The sequence below is a fragment of the Equus przewalskii genome, chromosome 8, assembly GCF_037783145.1.
Source record: "Equus przewalskii isolate Varuska chromosome 8, EquPr2, whole genome shotgun sequence".
Classification (NCBI taxonomy): domain Eukaryota; kingdom Metazoa; phylum Chordata; class Mammalia; order Perissodactyla; family Equidae; genus Equus; species Equus przewalskii.
Genome location: NC_091838.1, coordinates 39,450,802 through 39,477,495, shown reverse-complemented (window position 1 = coordinate 39,477,495; position 26,694 = coordinate 39,450,802).

The following is a 26,694-nucleotide window of genomic DNA, read 5'->3' as shown; positions in this document are numbered from 1 at the left end:
GAAAGAAAGTCAGCAATATTCTGTGGCACTGAGAAGTTAAACAACTTCCTTTTTGCTTTGTAGAACTGACTTTGGTTTCACTTAAGGAAAGAGAGAGAAATGATCTAACTCATGGGGAAGAAGACCCCCAAGGAACTAGCAATAAAGTCTCCCGGGACCTAATCATGGCTATAAGCAGCTATAGATACAGAGGATATGTCAACTTTGCCACTATTAACATTTTGGGTTAAATAATTCTTTGTTATGGGGGACTGTCCTGTGCATTGTAGGATGTTTAGCAGTATCCCTTGCCTCTACCCACTAGATGCCAGTAACATACCCCCTCACAGTTGTAACAACTAAAAATGTCTCCAGACATTGCCAAACATCCTTTGAAAGGCTAAATCATCCCCATTTGAAAACCACTGGTCTAGAGATATAACCTAGAAAAGGGGTATACCTAATAGCAGGAAGGCAGACAGCTCCTCTGGCTTGACCCTCCCCATTACTTTCAAGGATGGTTCTCTCACTCCACTTTGCTTCACAATAAAGAGTCAGTGGGTAGTCACCATCATTTCTCGCAGTTGGCCTGACCAGTTGATGTGCATTTTTTTAAATTACTGACCCATCCACTGGGGCTCTTTCATAGAAGAGGACGTTGCCTATGGGGGAGGGGCGGGTGGAGGAAGGAAAAGGGACAAGAACATCTTATAAGATTATCCTATGCTAATAGTAAAACGGCCCATGTTCTAAATGAAAAATCAAGGACACAATCTGGGCATTGCAGAGGTAGCTGGAAACAACTAAAAGATGATGTGCAAGATCATGGCAAACTGCCTCTCACCTGGAAGGTAAACAGAAGACACGCAGGAGCAAAGATTAAAGACAGAACATTTGCCCAAAACAAACCCCTCAAATTTCGTTCCTCAAAGGATAATCTCTTTCCCATCTCCTAGGAAAGTATTCATTTTAATCAATTGACATCTGAATTATGCAAAACCCATGTTGATAGAAAAATGTGACTTATGCCTTGAGAATAAATCCAGTCTCATTTCAAACATTCAACACAATATCCCCTTCCCCCACCAGCTATATTCCTCCTCTTGGGTCTGTTGCACATGGTGTCTTACAATTGGGCCTTAGAAAGTTGAGAGTTACAGCCAAAAGCAGCAAGAAAATGCCATGAAACTGGCAGTGTTCACTGCAGAAGGAGCCAGAGCATCTGCTTTCGCACAGGGCTATGAAACAGAGCCACAGGGGGAAGAAAGGCTATTAGGCCACGAGCAGCTAAGGTGGAAAAACCACAGGAACCCAGATTAAAAGTCTGAAAAGACTTGGAACCGTCAGTAAAGGATCAGTGGGAAAGGGTAGTTACTCCAGGGTTGGCATATGGAACTACTTGAGGGGTGCAGGTAGTCAACCCAATAAAATCCTACACAGAGTCTGGGGTAAGAATGACTAGAAATGGGTAAAACAGGCATCCTGAAGCACCTGCCGAGCAACATGGCAAGATTGAAAAGAGGTGGCCACAGTTAGCAGAGCAAACAGATCTGTTAGAGATGTGGAGACTGTATGAAGTGGATCTGCATAGACTGCCATGGATGCCAGTTTATATAAGATACAGAACTTTCTCTTCACATCAAACCGTCTTCTGAAATGCCCTCAGGGTCCTCCAATAGATCATTTTCAGAGGTCTGCTCTGCCTCTGTTTCCTCTGGATTAGCTCCTCTTTGTACCCCACGTTTTCCCCCCAACCATAAAGTACTTTCAATACAACACCCCACTAGTTCTAAAAGCAAACTGCCTTGTTCTGCAATGGTTTTCACAGGCCACATTCCCATTTCTCTTTTCTTAGGTGTTAATGAAAGGAGAGCTTCCCAAATCCAGTAAATGCAAAAGAAATGGAGGAATCATTGGTTCCACTTGCTTCCTGCCTGTTGCTGGTCAGGTCACCTTTATTGATCTATAACTGGAGTACAGACTAGCTAATGTTCTCTAAATTTTGATTTCTGGTGACTCTCATTCTTCTTGCCCCAATGGCTGATTCTCTGATGATATAAAAATTGATGGAGTAGAATAAAATCTACAGTTCCTAATCTGTAGGACTACACGTGTTCCTTCTGCCCTCATCATCACTTACAATGCCTTGCTTATGTGAACTCGATTTCCCAATTCAACAAAATGCAATGAATAGTTATTTTCTTTCAAAATTGTGTCTCAGATTCCCACGACCCCTCTGTCCTGCCCTGTTTTTTGGGGGGACTTCCTATTTCTAAATGAATGTAAAAAGATGGCAGTGGTAGTAGAAACCAGTATGGCAATCCTCTCAAAGGTAGTGATCATACAGTAGAGGATAGTTGCTCTATAGTCTAGCTGTACACACTATGGACCTTTGGGACTGAGACAAACCTAGGGTAGGGTAAGTAATGCCTTCCTAGTTGTGTTTAGGTAGTTTCTGTTTCAAGCAAAAAAATCTAACTATGCCTTGAGTTGAAGGGAGAGTAAGTCCCCTCGCCTAGCTAGCTCCTGTTCCACCCCACCCCCACCCATGGTGATACACATTTTCATTGCTTTCTACCAGTTAGAAAAGGCTAGATTGAAGCTGCTATTCAGCTACTGTTTTAAAGTAGAAGTCTCTGGGATACATATTTTAAATATGTTGCCTTCTTTGATAAATTTAACATCTTGAAGTAGGCTTGATTATCTTTGTTACTGTTTTAGGGCCCCCAGGATCCATATCCCTTTCTTTTGCCAACAGCATTCTGATTTCCTTTGGTGACTAGCTGTCTCCCATTAAGCGTGGCCTCAGGTTGGGCATAAGCCCAATTCAAAGTGCTCTGCCTTAGCCCTAGAAAAGAGATAGAACATGCAACCCAAGCTATACCTATCATTCTCCAGGGCTTGCATCTTGAGTGGGTTAATGTAAGAATGAAACCAGCTCAATACAAGGTTGACATAAAGGAAACCATATTGTAGAAAAGACACCATGTTGTAACTTTGAATGACCTCTGACTAACTCACCCAGCTGGATTTGCACCCTCCAGGAGATCCACCTGTTTGTAGATTTTATGACCCCTGCTAGGGCATATACCTTCCAGCTGCGATTCATTCTTTTAGGTTCCTTAGGAATGTGATGACCCCTGCCCCCCTAAACAGAGAGTCTGTGCTGATAGCCATCATCAGTGAAAACTGAAAGATCTGGTGTGGTGACTCCCAGTCTGCAACACCAGAGGGTCAACATTCCTAACCCCCTCCCCTATAACCCACTGGCCTATATAACTACTTCAAGATTCTGTGCCCCCTTAAGATGGTTGTTTTGGACATTAGTTGGCCATCTTCCCTCTTGCTAGCAAGCTGTAATAAAATGCCCTTTCTCTGCCGCCATCTTGTCTCTTGATGATTGGCTTTTGTCTTGTGGCGAGCTGATCGTGCCCTTTGTGCGGTAACAAGAATCGACAAAAATATTTGGAACTTGTTCATTACTGCAGCAGCACCCTGCTGAGACTCTTAATTGAGTCCTCCTCTCTGCCCCTGATTTGACACCTGTTATTTTTTGAGACTGGTTCTTCAACCCTCCCTTCAATTCTTTGAGACACACGATTACCTTCCAAAAAATAAATTTCTCAAGATGGAAGCAGGATCCAGGCCCAATCTATTTCTTTCCAATATATTACATTGGTCCCCCTTCTATATTAAGGTAGAAATTGGTCACCAGAATGACTTAGTATATTTGTAAGTAGCTGAATTGTTTAGAAAATCTGGTCATAATCTAACTAGTATTTGTGGAGTTTGTTTCCAAAATTCTTAAATATCCAAGCAACCTGTCAACTCTCTGATTGCTAATTCTCTTAACTGCCCGGAGGTGAACTGTTTCTCCCTGCTTTGGTCTTCTTGTCTCCTATTCTGACAGGTGAAGAAGAAAGTAACAAAGTATTATTTTGTCTCAAACCAAATAATATCATTGGTAGAACTAAATAATTAAGAAACAGCAAGCACCCATTTCAGTGAAGCTAAAAGAGAATATATTTTACTATAATTCACTGAAGAGAAAAAAATACATATCTATTTTTAATTTCTCTAGTAATGCTTGAATTGTGGGAAAAGAAGGGATGAATGCTATCTAACTCTTTTTCAGGGGAATTTGAACCTTCCCTTTAACTTAAGTGGATATTAAGTGGATATGTGTGATTATGAATAAATCATTCATTTCTTTACTTCTTCACAAAAATTGGTGCAGAAGTCATGCCTTTCTAAATTTTAAGCATTTATTAAAGAGAGTCATAAATATAAGACATTTTTTAAATTCAGAAAGTGAGAAGTTCTTCCAGGCTACCTAAATTAAACAGAGCTCATATTTCATAAGCTACACTGTCTCAGCACTTCCTTGTCTCTGGTCATGAACAGCAAAGACTAAAATCAAGGGTAAAATCTCAACTGAACAGATATTAAAGTGAGAAAATGTATTTTGGGCTTGTTATTTCTATTCAGTATTTCATTTGGCAATTTATTTAGGAAATGTTTGTTTTTTGGCCTAAAAACCAACAATCATTAGTTGTCTTGAAAGGCAAATTCCACAAAGAGTAACTGTTTTGTGGCATATTATATAATTGTTTTTGTGTCTAGGTTTTAAAATTATTTTCCTCTATCCCTTTCTGAGAAATAATGTGTCACCATATGTAGTAACTTAGGGATGATGATCTCACTACTAATAAAACTAATAATGTACATTTTACTTTTGCATATATTATCACATTTCATCTTGATGATGATAACTATAAAGAGTAGGCAAAGTGAGTGGAAGTTATCCTCACTTGATACATGAAAAACTGAGGTTTAAAATTTAAATGACTTGTTCCAGGTCACACAAGTAATGGAAGAGCCAGACTTCAATCTCACCCTGACTATGACTCCAAGATTCTTTCAACTACATCAAGGGTCAGCGAGTGTTTTCTGTAAAGGTCCGGATAATAAATATTTTAGACATCGATGTTCTGTTACAACTGCTCAACTCTGCTCTATGGCAGGAGAGTGGACATGGATCTTATGTAAAATAATGAGCATGGCTATGTTCCAATAAAACTTTATTTACAAAAACATGTGCAGCTATGGTTGACCAACTCCTGAACTATATCCTAACTGCATTTAAATCTAGTTTTAACTAACATTCACTAATTGCTTATCACATATGAAGCATTGGGTTGAGTACTTTTTATCCTAACTGAAATGTCTCTGCTCTCTCGAATGACCAGGCAGAGGAGTAGAGTCAGGAAGCAGAGAAAATAATGGGGGTGCCTCATTGGACTAGCTGCTCTTCAGGCTTTCTGGGGAACCACTGTTGTAACTGGACTGGAAGGAAAGCCTATAGGTCAAATCAGTGGTTCGTGAACCTTTTTGGATCACAGACTCCTGTGAAAATCTAATGATGATCATAGCCTCCCTCCCCAGAAAAACGCACTAAACTTATACACCCCAAATATTGTACACAAATTCTAAGAGTTCATAGACTTTAAGCCAATTCAAGGATATTCTAGATGTCTAAGGACCCTGGTTTAAGAGTTCCAAGTGAAAAATTGTAGTTTTTGTTGTCGTCGTTGTTACTGTTGTTGTTGAGTTGTGGTTCTACTTCAGTAAATAGCTTTCATGAATAAATAAATTATTTGATTTTATTCTATTTTAATCATCTGTTCCCATGGTATTGGGGGAGGGGGTTAATCTTTGTTAACAAATGTGTAGGCTATAGAGCTTGATAACTTTGTATCCAAAGTTCCTCACACTTTGAGTGGTTTTTCTTCCTGTCTGTGATTGTGGCTAAAAATAACTCTCTGTGGCCATGTGCACACACCCCACATTGTAGGTCTGGAAAGGATTTCCTTTGGCTGAGACCATTAATTATAGATAATAATAATGGATGTGATAGTGATAAAAATAATAACGTGGTTGTTAAGTGCAAGGACTCTTGAGTCACACTGAATTCAAATCTCAGCTCCCTCACTTACTACCCATGTGAATTTGGTCAAGTCAGGGAAACATGGTGACCCCCGGTTCCTCATCTGTTAAAGGAGGATGATAGTTTCTAGCTTGTATTTAGTGCTTACCACGTACCAGGTTCTGTGCTAAGAACTTTTAAAATTATCTCCCAGAATCATAACAACTACCTTATAGGGGTTATCCGCATTGTACAGATGAGGAAACTAAGGCACAGAGGATTAAATACCTGCCCAAAGTCACAAAACTACAATCAATAGAGCCAGTCTTTAAAGCTAGGTGGTCTAGAACGAAGTCTCTGCTCTTAATCACTATACTTCAGTAACTCTCTGACTTTATATTTTGTTCTAAAGATTAATTAGATAATATGCCTAAGTGTCTATCACAGTACCTGATACATATTAAGATGACTGTTTCCCTAAAGATATTTGCAGTCTGTGTCTCCTCAGTCTGCGTGCAGCTCTGTTCAGTAGAATCACCTAACTCAGGTTGCTGAGTTTCAGATTAGCTTGGCAGCTGGTGATGTTTTCCAGGAGACAGGCCTTATCTGTATCATTTAAAGACTAAAACAATCAGTGGCATTTTTGCCATAAAAGCATGATTTCGAAGGATCCAAAACAACAACAGCAAGAAACATACATAATAGCTAAAGGAGGCTCCCAAGGGCAGGTCCCATTTCCAGTCACTGCAGTGATGACTCACACTGGATAGAATTGTTTCTACAATTTGCTGCTTGCCAAAAAGCAGCTAGCCCTGTGATGAGAAGTGGGCACAAGAGGCATTTTAGCAGACCTGTGTTAACCATGAAGCCTGTTCGTTTCCCTACCCAGTGAGTCATTATGCTCCGCTTTTAAGGTGGGCAGAAAGCCTATGGCATAGCACTAACACTATGGTAATTAAAATAAATGAGCATATTCGCCCCTGATTATTGGTTTAAAGGTAGTCTAGTGTGGTTTTTGTTCCTTTGATTTGTTTTAGAGTAATTCTCCATTTCAAATATTAGCTTTACTAATACTTGACAAGTTATAGCTGACCAAACAAAACTGAAAAAAATCAAAAACAAAAAACTGAAGGGGCTAGCCCTGTGGCATCGCAGTTAAGTTCAGTGTGCTGCACTTCAGCAGCCCAGGTTTGTGGGTTTGGATCCTGGCTGCCAACATATACCACTCATCAGCCATGCTGTGGCAGGAACCCACAAATAAAGTGGAGGAAGATTGGCACAGATGTTAGCTCAGGGCTGATCTTCCTGAAGCAAAAAGAAAAAAGAGGGGAAGATTGGCAACAGATGTTAGCTCAGGACTAATCTTCCTCAGCAAAAAACAAAACAAAACAAAACAACCCGTGAGGCCAAAATATTGCTGTAAGTGTATAAAAAAAAAATCAGATTTTTCCTCTTCAATATTCCACAAAGGTGTAACTCCTAATCCAGCCTCGTTATCTCATAATTCATCAAAATATGTTGTAAATCTAAAATGCCGTGATAACTGGCTTTAAGTGTTAACTGTGATTCAGCCACTCACACATTACTGCTGCTTTTCAGATTCCATGAGGCACAGACATAGGGCAAAAAGTTTGGGTGGATTGTAGAGAGGTAGACCAAAAAAATGAAAAATTATATATTGCCAAAGGAGTTTCTTGGAAAGTGATTCTAAGCCATGTAAGGCTGAATGAATGAAGTAACTCCCATGTATTTATTGGAATGGTTATTTGTTTAACATCTTTCTTTCCTTCTAGTCCAGGAGTTGGTAAACCATGGCCCATGGGCCAAATCAGGCCGACCACCTGCTTTTCTATGGTCTGCAAAATAAGAATGGTCTTTACATAAATAAATGGTTGAATAAGTTAAAATAAAGGATAATATTTTGTGACACATGGAAATTATACAAAATTCAAATTATAGAGTCCATAAAGAAGGCTCTATTAGAACACAGCTACACTCACTCATTGATGTGTTGTGTATGGCTGCCTTCTGCTACCATAGCAGAGTTGAGTAGCTGCAACAGAGACTGTAGGGGCTTCAAAATCGAAAATATTTACTGTCGGGCTCTTTATGGAAAAAGTTTGCCAACCTCTATTCTAGACTTTAAATTCCATGAGAATATGAGTCTGTCTTGTTTAACACTACATCCACAGATCCTAGCAAAATGTAACAAAGAAGCTGCTCAATAAAATTAAGTGAATGAATGAATGAATGATGACCAATGAATAGCATTGGTTCCCAATCTTGGGGTATAACCAAAATTAAGTTTGAGGATCCTCTGATAGAGTACAATCCTTAGGTTTCTAGTCTAATTCTCAGTAGAGTAAGAGGACCAGGAGACTTTGTTTTGGAGGGGATAAAAGAAAGAGAAAACAACTTGCTAAGTCATAGCCAAAGCTGTAGTAATGGTAATGCCTCTTCCAACCCAAAATAACAGTACCAATTTCACCATTGGAGTTGCTCTGAAATGGTACCCAACACTGTCACCATTCTTGCTTCCTGGGTGAATTTCCAAGTCAAATGGGAAAGAAGTGTGTGTCTGTGTGTGTGTAACAGAGAGATGGAGTGGGGAGTATGATGGGAAGACATGTGTGGGTAAGTGTTTTAGGGAATTTTTTAGAATTTTTATGTTACATTCAGGGCTTCATGGTTTCCTAAATTTGTGAGAGGGGGAGGATAAAAACAAGTGATTTTCAAAATCGTGTTTGGAAGAATGTCTTCTTCAGGACTCTTGAAGTCAGACTGTTATAAAGTGAATGAAAATGTAAGTGTGAAAATATCCTAGGTACAAAATTAATAAGAATGGTTTTCATTCAGCAGCCTATGATGCTGTTTCCCATGGATTGAGCTCTGATTCCTACTTGTTATTCAGTTGGGAATAGTGGTTCCATGAATGTTTTGCAGTTCTTCTGTTGTGGAGAAATTGTGCCTAAAGGTGACACAGTAGAAACTGATTCTTCCTCCTGAAACTGAACTCCTCCCTTACATTTTAACTCTAGCCATGTCGTTAGCTTCTCTGCAGAAATCAACGCTTAGATCTTTTCTACTTCAGAAAGCTTGTGGAAGAAACTGTAGTTCTTTCACTCTTTTTTATCACAAGATGTATTTCATTACACCAATCAGATTTTCTCTTAATTTAAGCAATTTAAAGTTATCCTAAAGTTCACCAAAGGATATATTAATCAAAGACTGATTTTTTAAATAAATATAAATAAGTTAACTTTTTTACTCATTTAATCCACATTAAGTGTTAGGTATTTCTGTTTGTATGTAGTTAATGTATACATCTTTTTAAATAATTCATTAGCCTGCACACTGAACCAATGAGTCTATTTCAAACTGTGAAAGAAAACCCATCAATGGGATCTTGTGAAAGATGATATGATGTATCATGACAACTTGAATTTAGAGTATTTGCATAGTGATAATTAAACAATGTAGGCTTTTACTATGAAGTATTTTTAAGATTATGAAACACAAAAGCAAAAGGCATTCTTCATGTTTTGAAGTAAATGAAATACATTTTGGTAACATGAAAATAATCTATGAGTCTGGCAAACTGAGCCTCACTTGTCCTTATAAAAGATGAATTGTAGTTCAGAGAAGATAAGCAACTTGCCCAAAGTCACAAGCAGTTACAGGGTCAAGCTAGGGTCAGACATCTGTCTCTCTGATGCCAAAGCTTACTATATCACTCTATCAGTCTGCCTCTGGTTAATATTGTTTGTTTATCTCAAGTCAACTGTAAATAGATGCTCTCCTTTGGTTGAATTTTAATAGGCATTAAGATGCGGGTCACAAAAATTACCTGAAATGGTTTTGGAAATATACATGGAAAAATTTACATGAGGGACAAATTTTGGAGGAAAACATAAAAGTAGAGATAAGAGCTCAGGCTTGGAGTAAGGAAGAGGTGGAGTCATTTCAAACCATGCCACTTGTTATATTAGCAATAATAATAATCTAACAAGAGTAAAGACATGTCAAACTAAAATTTTGGAGAAGATGAAAATTTAGAAAAGCAAATCTGATATTTGAGGCTGCTTTTTCCCTGTGGGCATTTGTCAATTAAGGAAAGTCATCAGTTAAAAGTCCAAGGTGAACTTTTAACTCATGAAACTAGTTGGAGTCTAGGGCCCACCAAGGTTATGAACACATCACTCACTTTGGGCTGAAAGACCATCCTCAGCATGAGGGTAAAACAGAAGCAAACTGGCCTTCTCACTGCCTATAGCCAGGTTTAAAGAGATGAAAAAATGCTAAGTCCTTAAACCAGGTTAAGGTGATCTCAGATTGATAGTGCCTTTATGTGTCTGACAGGAATAAATGAAAATCCTTTCTGGAGGAAGATAAGATCATCTCGGTCCAAAATTTTTTCTACCAATAATTCTTTAAATATAACATTCATCGTGTAATCAAAGATAACCAGGAGCTGGCCCAGTGGCGCAGCTGTTAAGTTTGCACGTTCTGTTTTGGCAGCACAGGGTTCCTGGTTTGGATCCTGGGTGTGGACATGGCACCACTTGGCAAGACATGCTGTGGCAGGCATCCCACATATAAAGTGGAGGAAGATAAGCACAGATGTTAGCTCAGGGCCAGTCTTCCTCAGCAAAAAGAGGAGGATTGGCAGCAGATGTTATCTCAGGGCTAATCTTCCTCAAAAAAAAAAAAAAGATAACCAATCTCATGAGAAAATAAAATAATGGAAGCAAGAATCAATAGAGGGGTTGGCCCAGTGGCACAGCAGTTAAGTTCGCACGTTCTGCTTCAGTGGCCCAGGGTTTGCCGGTTCGGATACTGGGTGTGGACATGGCACCACTGGGTAAGCCATGCTTTGGCAGCCATTCCACGTATAAAGTAGAGGAAGATGGGCCTGGATGTTAGCTCAGGGCCAGTCTTCCTCAGCAAAAAGGGGAGGATTGGTGGCAAATGTTAGCTCAGGGCTAATCTTCCTCAAAAAAAATAAATGAATAAGTAAAATTTAAATTTAAAAAACAAAAGATCATTCTTAAAAAAAAAAAAAAGGGCCAGCCCAGTGGCATAACAGTTAAGTGCACATGTTCTGTTTTGGCAGCCTGGGGTTTGATGGTTTGGATCCTAGGTGTGGACATGCCACCACTTGGCAAGCCATGCTGTGGTAGGCATCCCACATATAAAGTGGAGGAACATAGGCATGGATGTTAGCTCAGGGCTAGTCTTCCTCAGCAAAAAGAAGAGGATTGGCAGCAGATGTTAGCTCAGGGGTAATCTTCTTCAAAAGTAAAAGAATTAATAGAAACAATAAGCAACAGAAAGAGACCTAAAGTAACTCCTGATATTGACTGTATCAAAACTGTTTATTATGAAATAAAGGTTACCCTGGAAAATTTGGCATATGGCTTGAAACTTTAGTATAATATCAAATTTTTTAAAGAATTAAAAAGAAAATAACTCAATAAATGGGACTTACAGCAGATAAAAAGTAACTTGAAGAAAGAATCGGTGAAATGGAAGATAAATTAGAAGACATTACTGAGAATAAAGCATGGAAAGTCAAAGAAAGGATAATACAGAAGAAGGAATGTAGAGAGAAAATGCTGTAAAAGGCCTAACATATCTTACTTGGAGTCCCTACAGAGAATGCGGTAAAACATTTAATGCATGTTTGATTGGAGTCCCAAAAAGAAGTTGGTACCAAACTTCTGAATCTCAAATTTGTGTGCCCAATGCACAATAAGCCAATCACTGAGACACTAGTGCTTGGAGACGGAGAAAATTTTGTTCCAATTGGCCAAAAACAAGAAGGTAAGAGGATAGTTTCTCTCAAATCCACCCTAACAAAAGAAGAAAGCAGGGGGTCTTTACAGAGTTAAGGGGCTTGGGAGGAAGAGTTTTGGAGGGACAAAGGGAAAATCTGTGTTTCTTTCACGTCAGATAAGCCTTGGGTAATGAGACCAGCTGGGGGTTGGTTATCTGATGATCTAACTTCCTTGAAGGCATTCCTTTTGATCTGCAAAACAAGTTCATATATCCTTGTGACCCTTGAGACACCCCTCAAGTTAAACAAGAATATGGCAAATTAACAAGATTAACTTCTTTTCATCTGTGTCTATGTTGGGAATAAGGTCAAAGGGTAATCATGTTCTCATGGAATATTTACAGTAAACCTCAGGTACCTGGCTTCAAAATAAGAAAAGGCAAATGGAAAAGAAACAATAATTTAAAAAGTAATGGCTGAGAATTTTCCAAGACGAATGGAAGAAATCAAACCACAGATTAAAGCAGTCCAATAAATCCCAAGATTTATTTCCAATCCCAAGAAAAATAGGAAGAAACCCACACTTCAACACACATAAAAACAAGGAAAAAAAGAGAGTTTAAAAAAGTGAAGAAAGGAAAAAAAGAAAAATTGAAAGCAACATAAGAAGGAAGATAGGAAGGCAAGAATGACAAAGAGAATAATCTTAAAAGCAGCCAGAGAAAGGACAGATTATAGTCAAAGGAGACAGCTTGAGAGTTGATTTGTAACAGTAATGAAGGATGTCAGAGAATGAGAAATGTATTCATAGGAATAAGAGAACATAAGTGCCAATCTAGAATTCTATATTCTTCAATGACAGAGGTCAAAACCAAAAATAAATATGTGGGACTACATGAAACTAAAAAGCTTTTGCATAGCAAAAGAAATAGCAAAATGAAAAGGCAACCTACTGAATAGGAGAAAATATTTGCAAATCATGTATCTGCTAAGGATTAATACCCAAAATATATAAAGAACCAATACAACCCAAAAGAAAAAAAAAAAAACCACAGACACAAAACACCAAACAATCTGATTAAAAAATAGGCAGAGGAACTGAATAGAGAATTTTTCCAAAGAAGACATACAGGTGGCCAATAGGTACATGAAAAGATGCTCAACATCACTAATCATCAGGGAAATGCAAATCAAAACCACAATGAGATATCACCTCATATCAGAATGGCTATCATACAAAAGACAAGAGAAAAGAAAAAAACCGAAAAAAAGAGAAAAGTGTTGGTAAGTGTGTGGCAAAATGGGAACCTTTGTGCACTCTTGGAGGGAATGCAAATTGGTGCAGCCATTATGGAAAACAGTATGGTGATTCCTCAACAAATTAAAAATAGAACCATCATATAATCCAGCAATCCTACTTCTGGGTATATATCCAAAGAAATTGAAATCAGGATCTCATAGAGATATCTGCACTCCTATTGCAACATTACTCATAATAACCAACATATGGAAACAACCTAAGTGTCTGTCAATGGATGAATGGATAAAGAAGATATAGTATATACAGGCAATGAAATATTATTTGCCATGAGAAAGGTGGAAATCGTGCTATTTGTAGCAACTTTGATGGAGCTTAAGGGCATTATGCTAAGTGAAATAAGTCAGACAGAAAAAGACAAATACTGCATGATTTCACTTATATGTGGAACCTAAAAAAACAAACTCAGAGAAACAGACCAGAGAGGTGGTTACCAGGGGTGAGGAGTGAAGGAAATGGGGAGATGCTGGTCAAATCTGATAACTTCCACTTATCCAATTAAAAACTTTGGGGATCCAATGTACAATATGGCGATTATAGCTAATAATACTGTATCATATACTTGAATGTTGCTAATAGAATAAATCTTAAATGTTCTTACCACAAAAAAGAAGTGGTACTATGTGATGGGATGGAGGTGGTAGCTAATACTATGGTGGTAATCATTTTGCAATTTATAAATGTATCAAATCAGTGCATCATACACCTTAAACTTACACAATATTATGCGTCAATTATATTCTAGTAAAGCTTGGGAAAAAAAGAACAGAGGTCAAATAAGTAAATTTTCCAACCAAAACAAAAGAAAATAAAAACCTAGGTATATTTTGCCACCAGTAGACCTATTATAAAAAAAAAAAAATTCTAAAGGATGTTCTTTAGGCAGAAGGAAAATTATGCTACACAGAAGGTTGCAGTTACAGAAATGAATGAAAAATCAATGAAAATGGTAAATACATGGATAAATCTAAATGAATATTGACTACATAAAACAAAAATAATGTCATGGGTTTATATGTATAAATGTGTTCATGTATATGTGTGTGTATATATATGTATAGAGAGAGAGACAGAAGATTAAAATTTAAAAGCAATAGCATACAATAATTAAAGAACTTTTCTAAGCTGTGTGTTCTGTTTAGAGGAGGTAAGTCCAGGATGATGTGTAATTTCCAGAGAAACCACTTATAAGATGACAAAATGAGTATATAAATTACCAACTAATAGAGAGAAAAATTAGAAAACCAATAGACATAACTTGAGTGTTATTAATCAGAATAGTTTAACTGCTGTAACAAACCACCTCAAAATCTCAGTAATTTAACATTCACTAGCTCAACACTGATGATACAGTCCAATGGGATTGATGGAGTTAGGAGTGGGAATTTTGGGTGATGCTCATTATATTCATTAATGGAGCCAGAATGTTTCCATTTAATAGCTCTGCTATCTTCAACTTGTGGCCTCCAAAGTCACTACAGAAACCCAAAAAAGAATGGATGATGGAGCATGGGAGATTTTTATGGATCAGCTCTGGGAGTGACATACATCACTGATACTTGCATTTCATTAGCCAGAACTCAGTCACAGAGCCCAACCTATCCACAAGAAGCCTGGGAAATTTAGTTTAGTTGTGTGTCTGGGAAGAATGTGAAACCATTATGGTAAACACATGGTATTGTTTTTGCTGCCAGAAAACAGACAAGGCAATGGGAGGATAGTGTTTAAGAAAAAGTAGTAATCTGAAATTAAATACTTTAAGCCAGTTTTGAAAACTCAATCACCACTTTCTAAAATTGTGATTTTTAGAAAGTGATGTCAGCATCATGGTGGAGTGAGTTGTTCCCTTTGTCTCTCCCCTCAAAGTTACAACTAAATGAACATTCATTAACCAACAAAGGATTCTCTACAAAGCACAATAGGATGTCTGAGAGATCCATGCAGCCATACATCTGAAGGTGGGAGCACTGCAACTCCAGGAAGAACTAGGTGAATGGACCACTCCCACTCCCCTGCAGCAGTGATCTAGGTCACAGGTCCTCACACAGCAGCCAGAGCAACAGTAAGAGGAGGCAGGGGCAGCCTGGTCTGTGTGCAAATATTTTCAGAGTGGTAGCGTATCCCATGGGAGCATCTACCATGCCATGGTGGACCTACATGTGGGAATGCTCCCCAATAAATGGTGTGGCTCAGGCTCTATGAAGGAGCCCCCGCCAAGTAGAGTAGCTCAGATGAGCTGTCTACAAGTGCAGAGCCAGTGCTCATGAAAGAAAATCCCTTCCCCTCCCACCTAGCACACAAGCTCAGTTGAGCCTGCACCAAGTGCCGTGGTCCCTCATCAAAGTGACCTACCACTGGAGCACAAAAACTCCATCTGAATGTGCATGTGTGACCTGTCAAGTGGCTGCAGCCAGCACACAAATGCAGAGGAGCCACACTGATACAAGTTTGAGCAGACAGGGCAGAATCAGAAAACAAAGCTCCTGATGCTGCCCAGCAGTGGCAGATAGATTCTGCAACCTGATTCTACCATAAATGCACCAGCAGAGAATCAATTCATCAAACGCCATGAAGAACTACAGTAAGACTTCAGAGCAGAAGGAAAATGACAAGTCTCCGAAAACCAATCCTGAAGTCACAGATATTTACAATCTAAATGAGAGAGAATTCAAAATACTTATTATAAAGAAATTTGATGTGTTATGAGAAAACTCAGAAATACAGTTCAATGAGCTCAGGATTAAAATTAATGAACAGAAGGAATACTTCACCAAACAGATTGAAACTCTAAAAAGAAAAACACCAGACATTCTGGATATCAAAAAGATAATTAATGAGAAAAAATAACCTACAATCCATAAAAAACACAGCAGACCTTATGGAGGACAGAATTAGTGATTTAGAGGATATAAATATAGAAATGCTTCAGGTGGAGGAAGAGAGAAAATTAAGATTTTTAAAAAATGAAGAAATTGAGAAAAATCTAACTGAATTAGGAAACACAACATAGGGATTACAGGTTTTCAAAAGGAAGAAGTGAGGGAGAAAGGAGCAGAGAGCTTCTTCAAAGAAATAATACCTGAGATTTTCCCAAACCTGGGGAAGGGACTGGACTTACAAGTACATGAGGCCATAGAACTCCTAATACATCAATGTAAAAAGATCTTCTCCAACAAACATACTAGCTAACTGTCAAAAGTCAATGACAAACAAAAAAATATTAAGGGCAGCAAGGCAGAAGAAAATAACTTACAAAGGAACACCCATCAGGCTTTCGGGGATTTCTCAGCAGAAACATTACAGGCTAGGAGAGAATGGAATGATATATTCAAAATACTGAAAGACAAAAACATTCAACGAAGCATACTCTATCCAGCAAAACTATTCTTCAAATACTATGGAGAAATAAATGCTTTCCCAGATAAAGAAAAGCTGAGGGAGTTCATCACCACCAGGCCTGCCTTACAAGAAACATTGAAAGGAGCCCTCCCACCTGAAACTAAAAAGCAAAGCTTTACAAAACCTTCAGCAAGGAGGTGAAAAGAAAGAATCAGAAAATTGCAACTCTCTATCAGAATAGGTTAGTAAACACTTAATTGTAACATAAAAGATAAAGAAAAGTATCAAGAATAACTATAAACACTTCAATTTAGTCACAAACTCACAACACAGAAAAGAACAATTTGTGATAACAATAACTCAGAAGAGGAAGAGGAAAGGGATGGAACCTACTTAAGTTAATGGCGATAAGAGGCTATCAGAAAACAGACTATCTCATCTATGAGATCATTTACACAAACCTCATGGTAAACACTAAATAAAAAATCAGAGCAAAGACACAAATCATAAATAAAGAGAAAACTGAGAAACCATCACAGAAAAACACCAAACAGAAATGGTGGTCAGAAATTCAAGGGAAAAGAAACAATGGAAATATAGAACTGGAAAACAAGAGATAAAATGGCAGTATTAGGCCCTCATATATTAATAATCACTCTAAATGTAAATGGATTGAATTCTGCCAATCAAAAGACATAGAGTGGGAGCAGGCCTAGTGGCATACTGGTTAGGTTCACACACTCTGCTTCAGCGGCCTGGGGTTTGCAGATTTGGATCACGGGCATGGACTTTCTCACTGCTTAAAAGCCATGCTATGACAGCATCCCACATACAAAATAGAGGAAGACGGGCACAGATGTTAGCTCAGGGACACTCTTCCCAAAGCAAAAAGAGGAAGATTGGCTATAGATGTTAACTTAGGGACAATCTTCCTTACCAAAAAAAAAAAAAAAGACACACAGTAACAGGATGGATTAAAAAACAAGACTCAGGGGCTGGCCTGGTGGCATAGCAGTTAAGTTGATGTGCTCTGATTCAGCAGCCTAGGGTTAACAGGTCCGGATCACAGGTAAGGACCTAGCACTGCTTGTCATGCCATGCTATGGTGGCATCCCACATAAAATAGAGGAAGATTGGCACAGATGTTAGCTCAGGGCCTATCTTCCTCACACAAACACACACACACAAACCAAGAGTCAACAATATGCTACCTCCAGGAAACACCTCTCAGCAATAAAGACAAACATAGGCCCAGAGTGAAGGGATGGAAGATGAGACTCCAAGCAAATGGCAAGCAAAAGAAAGCAGGTGTTGCCATACTTATAGGAGACAAAGAAGACTTCAAAATAAAAAAGATAATGTGAGACAAAGAGGACCAGTATATAATGATAAAAGGGACATTCCACAAAGATGATATAACACTTATGAGTATATATACACATAACACATGAGCACCAAAGCATATAAAGCAACTATAAATAGACCTAAAGGTAGGAATTGACAGCAAAACAATAATAGTAGGAGACCTCAACACCCTACTTATATCAATGGATAAGTCATCTAGACAGAAAGTCAAAAAGGAAACAGTGGCCTTAAATGAAATGCTAGACCATATGAACTTAATAAAAATATATATAGAACATTCCATCCAAAAATAGTAGAATACACATTCTTCTCAAGTGCATGTGGAACATTCTCAAAGATAGACCATATGTTTGGAAACAAGACAAGCCTCAATAAATTTAAGAAGACTGAAATCATATCAAGCATCTGTTCTGAACACAATGCTATGAAACTAGAAATCAGCTACAAGAAAAATGGTAGGAAAGTGACCAATATGTGAAGACTAAACAACATGCTACTGAATAACCATTGCATCAATGGAGAAATAAAAAACACCTGGAGATAAATGAAAATGAAGATACAACATACCAACTCTTATGGGACGCAGCAAAAGTGGTACTAGGAAGGACACATATAGCACCACTGGCCTACCTCAACAAACAAGAAAAATCTCAAGTAATCTGAAACTACATGTAACAGAGCTAGAAAGAGAAGAACAAATAAACCCCAAAGTCAGCAGAAGAAGGGAAAATGTAAAAATTATAGCATAAATAAATGAAATAGAGATTAAAAAAATGAGAGAAAGGATCAAGGAAACTAAGAACTGGTTCTTTGAGAAGATAAACAAAATTGACAAACTCTTAGCTAGACTCACCAAGAACAAAAGAGAGAAGGTTCAAATCTGTAAAATTAAAAATGAGTAGCCATCCTAGTGGCACAGCGGTTAAGTGCACACGTTCTGCTTTGGTAGCCTGGGGTTTGCCAGTTCGGATTCCAGGTGCAGCCACACCACCACTTGGCAGGACATGCTGTGGTAGGCAGCCCACACATAAAGTAGAGGAAGATGGGCATGGATGTTAGCTCAGGGTCAGTCTTTCTCAGCAAAAAAAGAGGAGGATTGGTGGCAGATGTTAGCTCAGGGCTAATCTTCCTCAAAAAAAAAAAAAAATGAAAGAGGGGAAATTATAATGGATACTACAGAAATACAAAGGATTACAAGATAATGCTTTGAAAAACTATATGCCAACACATTGGACAATCCAGAAGAAACAGATAAATTCTTAGACTCATACAACCTCCCAAAACTGAATCAAGAAGAAATAGAGAATCTGAATAGACCAATCACAAGTAAAGAGATTGAAAGAGTAATCAAAAACCTTCTAGAAAACAAAACTCCAGGTCAAGATGGCTTCTCTGGAGAATTCTACCAAACATACAAAGAAGCTTTAATGCTTCTCCTTCTCAAAACTATTCCAAAAAACTGAGGAAGATGGAATGCTTCTTAACTCATTCTAGAAGGGCAACATTACCCTGATACCAAAACCAGACAAGGACAACACAGAAAAGGAAAATTACAGGCCAATATCACTGATGAACACAGATACAAAAATCCTCAACAAAATATTGGCAAATTGAATACAGCAATACATTAAAAAGATCATATACTATGATCAAGTGGGATTTATACCAGGGATGCAGGGATGGTTCAACATCTGCAAATCAATCAATGTGATACACCACATTAACAAACTGAAGAATAGCAACCACATGATCATCTCATAGATGCAGAGAAAGAATTTGACAAGATCCAGTATCCATGTATGATAAAAACTTTCAATATAATGGGTATAGAAGGAAACTACCTCAACATAATAAAGCCCATTTATGACAAATCCACAGCTAACCCACATATAATCATTCTCAACAGAGAAAAACTGAAAGTTATCCCTCTAAGAACAGGAACCAGACCAGGATGCCCACTTCCACCACTCTTATTTAACATAGTTCTGGAAGTTTTGGCCAGAGAAATTAGGCAAGAAAAAGAAACAAAACGTATCCAAATTGGAAAGGAAGAAGTAAACCTCTTGCTGTTTGTGGATGACATGATTCTGGATATAGGAAACCCTTCATAATCTAACAGGAAGCTGTTAGAAGTAAGCAACAAGTACAGCAAAGTGGCAGGGTACAAAATCAATTTACAAAAATCAGTTGCATTTCTATACACTAATAACAAACAGAAACAGAAATGAAGAATACAATGCCGTTTATGATCACAACAAAAAGAATAAAATATCTAGGAATAAACTTGACCAAGAAGGCAAAAGACTATACACTGAAAACTATAAGACATTATTGAAAGAAATCAAAGACATAAAGAAATGGAAAGATATGCCATGCTCATGGATTGGAAGAATAAACATAGTTAAAATGTCCATATTACCTCAATCAATCTATGGATTCAATGCAATCCCAATCAGGATCCCCATGACATTCTTCGTGAAAATAGAACAAAGAATCCTAAAATTTTTATAGAACAACAAAAGACCCTGATTAGCCAAAGCAATCCTGAGAAAAAAAGAACAAAGTTGGAGGCATCACAACGCCTGATTTCAAAATATACTACAAAGCTGTAGTAATCAAAACAACATGGTACTGGCACAAAAACAGACGCAAAGATCAATGGAACAGAACTGAAAGCCCAGAAATAAAGCCACACATCTATGGACAGCTAATTTTCAACAAGGGAGCCAAGAATGTACAATGGAGAAACAAAAGTCTCTTCAATAAATGTTGTAGGGAAAACTGGGCAGCCACATGCAAAAGAATGAAACCATACACCACACACATAAGTATCCTACACCGTACACAAAAATTAACTCAAAATGGATTAAAGACTTGAATGTAAGACATAAAACCATGCAACTTCCAGAAGAAAGCATAGGCAGTATGCTCTACAACATCGGTCTTAGCAGCATCTTTTCAAATACCATGACTGCTCACACAAGGGAAACAAAAGAAAAAATAAACAAATGGGACTACATCAGACTAAAAAGCTTCTGCACGGCAAAGGAAACCATGAACAAAATGAAAAGACAACCCACCAACTGGGAGAAAATATTTGCAAATCATATATCCGACAAGGGATTAATTTCCAGAATATTTAAAAGCTCATACAATTCAATAACAAAAAAACAAACAACCCAATAAAAAATGGGCAGAGGATATGAACAGACATTTCTCCAAAGAAGATTTACAGATGCCCAACAGGCACATGAAAAGATGTTCAACATCACTAACTATTAGAGAAATTCAAATTAAAACTACAATGAGATACCCATTAGAATGGCTATAATTTACAATACGAGAGATAAGTGTTGGAGAGGATGTGGAGATAATGGAACCCTCATACACTACTGGTGGGAATGCAAACTGGTGCAGCCACTACAGAAAACATAATGGAGAATTCTCAAAAAATTAAAATTAGAGGGGCCAGCCCAGTAGCATAGCAGTTAAGTTCTTGCACTTCACTTCAGCATCCCAGGGTTTACAGGTTTGAATCCCGGCGCGGACCTACACACTGCTTACCAAGCCATGCTGTGGCAGGCATCCCACATATAAAGTAGAGGAAGATGAGCACAGATGTTAGCTCAGGGCCAATCTTCCTCAAAAGAAAAATTAAAATTAGAAATACCATATGATCCAGCTATCCCACTACTGAGTATTTATCCAAAGAACATGAAATCAACAATACAAAGATATCTATGTACCCCTATGTTCATTGCAGCACTATTCACAATAGCTAAAATGTGGAAGCAACCCAAGTGCCCATCAACCGATGAATGGATAAAGGAGATGAGGTATATATATATATATAATGGTATACTACACAGCCATAAAAAAAAGACAAGATTGTCCCATTTGCAACAATGTGGAATGATTGTGAGGGTATATGTTAAATGAAATAAGCCAGAGGAAGACAAACACCTTATGATTTTACTCATATGTGGAAGATAAACACACAGGGATAAAGAGAACAGATTCGTGGTTACCAGATGGGAAATGGTTTGGAGGGTGGGCGAAAGGGGTAAAGCGGTACATATGTATGGTGACGGTTAAAAACTAGACTATTGGTGGTAAGCACAATGCAGTCTATACAAAAACTGATATATAATAATGTACAACTGAAATTACAGAATGTTATAAACCAATATGACCTCAATAAAAAAATTAAAAATAAATAAAGTTGTTGTTACAATTCTTCCTGGAAACATATAGGACAAAAGTGAAACTTTGATCATACTGGTTTTATATGGTTACTTTGTGGTCAGATAAAAACACAGGTAACTGGACAGCCACGTGCAAAAGAATGAAAGCAGACCATTACCTTACACCATGCACAAAAATCAACTCAAAATCGATTACAGACTTGAATGTAAGACCTGAAACCATGAAACTTCTAGAAGAAAACATAGGCATCACGCTATTTGACATCAGTCTTAGCAGCATATTTTCAAGTACCATGTCTGACCTGGCAAGGGAAACAAAAGAAAAAATGAACAAATGGGACTACATCAAACTAAAAAGCTTCTGCACAGCAAAGTAAACCATCAACAAGACGAAAAGACAGCCTAACAACTGGGAGAAGATATTTGCAAACCACATATCAGATAAGGGCTAATATCCAAAACATACAAAGAACTCATACAGCTCAACAACAAAAAAACCAACAACCCAATTAAAAAATGGGCAACAGATCTGAACAGAGATTTCTCCAAAGAAGATATACCGATGGCCAACAGGCATATGAAAAGATGCTCAACCTCATTAGCTATCAGGGAAACGCAAATCAAAACTACAATGAGATATCACCTCACTCCAGTCAGAATGGCTATAATTAACAAGACAGGAAACAAGCGTTGGAGAGGATGTGGAGAGAAGGGAGCCCTCGTACACTACTGGTGGGAGTGCAAACTGGTGCAGCCACTATGGAAAGCAGTATGGAGTATCCTCAGAAAATTAAGAATAGATCTACCATATGATCCAGCTATCCCACTGCTGGGTATTTATCCAAAGAACTTGAAAACGCAAAGGCATAAAGAAACCTGCACCCCTAAGTTCATTGCAGCATTATACACAATAGCCAAGACTTGGAAGTAACCTAGGCGCCCATCAAGGGACGAATGGATAAAGAAAACTTGGTATTTATACACGATGGACTCATCAAGCCATGCTGTGGCAGACGTCCCACATATAAAGTAGAGGAAGATGGACACGGATGTTAGCTCAGGGCCAGTCTTCCTCAGCAAAAAGAGGAGGATTGGCAGATGTTAGGTCAGGGCTGATCTTCCTCAAAAGAAAAAACAAGAAAGAAAAGAAATGATGAAATCCGGCCGTTTGTGACAACATGTGTGGACCTTGAGGGTATTATGCTGAGTGAAATAAGTCAGAGTGAGAAAGTCAAATACTGTATGATCTCACTCATAAGTTGACGATAAAAACAATGACAAACAAACACATAGCAACAGAGACTGGATCGGTGGTTACCACAGGGGAAGAGGGGGAAGGCAAAAGGGGTGATTAGGCTCACATGTGAGGGGATAGACTATAATTAGTTTTTGGGTGGTGAACGTGATGTAATCTACACAGAATTCGAAATATATTATGATGTACATCGGAAAGCTATATAATGTTATAATACAATGTTACTGCAATTAAAAAAGCAAACAAAAAAACACATAAATAAGGAAAAGTGTAATTATCTGAACACCAGGATCTAGCACCCCACTATTTAACCTTGAAGAAATCCCTTTATTTTTTCCTGAACCTGTTTTTTCATCTGTAAAAAGACCAAGGTAATACTTGTTCTTGCTACTTTTCAACACTATCTGGCTTAGATGAGAGATGTAAAGTGGAAGCACTTTAAGATTCGATAGTGCTATTCAAATGTACATTATTATGATATTCTTAATTTAATTCAAAGACATGAGCTTTTTAATTGTCCTACATAGATGCATTACAGGACACAGATTTGGATAAGATTTTAGAGATTATCTAGAGCAAATGTATCACTTTACAAATACAAAAACTAAGATCTAGAGAGATGAGCAGAGTGACCTAAATCACATCATTGGCCAATGACAGAGCCAAATCTTGAAGACCAGTGTTCACGTTTCAGAGGTTCCCAGGAGAAATGCTATGCTTGTGACTTAAGACTCATTGACAAAGGTGTTAAAAACAAAAGTTTCAATACTCAATTCCTTTAGATTTTGATTTAATAAATCTGAAAGTGGGCCAGTGAATCTATTTTTTTAAATAAATCAATCGCCATCATAGCATAAATTCGTGGCTCAAAAGGAAGTTGAATTGTGGGTTATTTTAGCCATGTTGAAAAGTGAGAATATAGATATTACTCTTAAATCTTTCTCCTTTAAGACAACTCCTTGTACTTCTGAGAGGAACAGAAGGCCAGCCCTCTACCCATCTTTCACTGAACAGCTTAATGACAGTCAGCACATATTTAGCCAACTGTCAGATTATGTGTGAAACTGTAATTAGACAGTTAATCTTTTAAAAAATATATATTATATTTCTAAGTTCTAATACGTACATTTTCAAGAGACTAAATGCTAGGTAACATCTCTAAATATATTTGAGTCTCCTAATTTTTTCCCCTAGAAAGAGCAATTTAGATAGAATAGTAATATAGCAGAAAACCAAAATATTTGTTGCTTTAGGGAAAATAAATAACATTGTAGTGATTGAGAAGTATAAAAATAGAAAAACCAATTGTATTAAAAATATAAACATATATAGGATAGACGTACCTTGTTTATAACTGTTAGCAGTCAGACCCTATCCAGGGGCCTAAAGCATTCCATTTGTGAGTGAATGAGCCTGCCCCAGGGGAAAGTAATGGGCTCTAGACTCTTTATGTACTTGTCTCAGCAGTTAGAGAGAACAAAGGGGGATGATTAAGGAAGTTAGAAAGGCTTTCTCTAGAGGGGAAGTCGGTGTTCTGAAGGGTGGGTTCCCTTGTACTGAGGGGAAGGCTTAAGAGTTGAAGCATCTTCACCTTGGGTGGGGTGTGTATGGCCCCACCCAGAGGTGTGGTGACCTTGAACCCCTAGAGACAATACTCACATTTGCATTACTCTGCTACTTTTTCCTGAATACCTGGGCAGAGATGATTTGGGCCTTTTTACCTTTCTTTTTTTGTGGGGGGCGGGGAGGAGTGGAAGTAATTTTAAAAACTCTGCACTCAGGGGTCCTCTTCCTTAAGAAGGCCATGAGAAAAAGGAGATATTGTCTCCTTGGCTGGAATAATCTTGACTTTCTTTTTCTGGTCAGGTTAGCAGCCGCTAGTTAGCATTTGTTTTACTAGCATTCTGCCAACTCCCCTTTAAGGAAGTGGAGACAGTCTCCGTGGGTCCAGGTGTTGAGATTCCCGACCCCATAGAGAGAGCTCAGATTTCAGAGACTGCTATGGCCCTTTGCCATTTGATGCCAGACAGGCTTGCTCTTAGAACTAGATCTCAGTGAAACTGAGTTGGAGACTCCTTTTATTTTTTTTCTACTCTTGGGTTTGCCCAGAGAAGTCTAGGGAAAGAGAAACAAGATTTTCACTGGTATTTACGACCCCTGACCCCAGAGACTTGAACTGTGACTTCTAGAGGGGTAGGGGAAGCCACAGCAAGACCCTTGAGACTGGACCAGACTTACCTTAACCCAGACCACCAGGGTTCAAATTCTGCTTCTGTCACTTACGAGCTACGAGGCCTTACACAAGTTACTCCAGCCTTACACAAGTTACCCCAGCTCTGGGCTCAGTTTCCTGGGAACATAAGAGTACCTCTCTTGCACTGTTGTTTTAGGAGTGAATAAAGTAATATCTGGAAAGTGCCACTTAGAACAGAGCCTGGTACCTACTATGAACTATGGTGGGAGGGGACATTCACACCTTTGTAAATTTCTTGTCCCTTCAGGAAGGTAATGGTATTAAGTTGTGGATTTCAAGAAGCTCTTATCACTTAGGTGAGAATGACCTCAGACTTCTGCACAACCCAGGGGATGAGGAAAAAGACCCCCCTTAACTGGATTTCCCATCAACCTGTTGGGATAGGGTCTAGGAATCAGCTATAATTTGATTTAAAGAAAATGAAGGTGTGAAAAAAAATTCATACTCTGTGTATATATAGGCACATGCACATATTTAGGTATTTTTAAGTATATACAAGTGCATGTACATGTAATTACATACATTTTTGCCTGTGTGTTTGTGCATGTGGGGATATATATAAATTTTTTTTTTATACAAGAAAATTATTCTACTCAAATCTATTTGGCCGTAAATCTATTATACAGCTCTCAATTTTACCTCCTATAACAGTCAATTAGGAGTACTATTTCACCAACTGTTAGCACAATGATGTGCATGTTGCATGTGCCATTACATTTTGTAGCAAATGACTTACAAAGTGAAAATTGTAATTAAAATGCACCTTATAAACCATGTATCTTTTTCTACCTATATGTCACTTCTCAACTCTCACCACTTTTATCTTTTACATTTCCCATTTTAAAGCCAATAATAATAATAATAACAGCATAGCTGTGGCTAATGGAAAGAAAAGAACCAGCTCTTGATGTAGTGTAAGCTGCGACAGGGCAAAGTATTAAGCTGTAGGAAGGGGAGTGATGGCAAATGAAAAGAATGCTGTTATTTCCTATTCTATTCCTGAGAAACGAAGCCAAAGTGCAAAGTATTTAGGTTTCTCTTTCCAAAGAAGCAGCAGCAAATTATTTTAAAAATCTACCACCTTTCATACCAAGGCTGGATACCTGTTCATAACTACTTTGGGGAGATATGGAATGAATGCTAAATAGACATCCTGAGATATAAGTACTTCCTGTGGGGAAAGGGAAACTTAAAGAAAGTTAAGTGACTCAAGTCCACCGGCTTAGAAGAAGCAGAAAAGGAATTCAATTCCATGACTCATAAACTGCAAAGCTGAA